Genomic DNA, 214 nt, shown 5'->3' on the forward strand with positions numbered 1-214 from the left:
TTTTTTTTTTCATTTCATGAATAAAAGAAAATTCAGTATTCCTCCAATGTATGTACACTTGGCAGATTATTTTTCAGAATCAGTCTGTAGCTATGGTTTCTGTACCTATAGATGGGCAGATTGAACCAGTCACTGAATTCCCTTCTATCTTTGAAATTCCATAGTTCTATGAAATTTGAGACAGAAACTTTCTGCCTTCTTAATGATCTGAGAA

Source organism: Galeopterus variegatus, unplaced genomic scaffold (genome assembly GCF_000696425.1).
Source record: "Galeopterus variegatus unplaced genomic scaffold, G_variegatus-3.0.2 Scaffold9214, whole genome shotgun sequence".
NCBI lineage: Eukaryota > Metazoa > Chordata > Mammalia > Dermoptera > Cynocephalidae > Galeopterus > Galeopterus variegatus.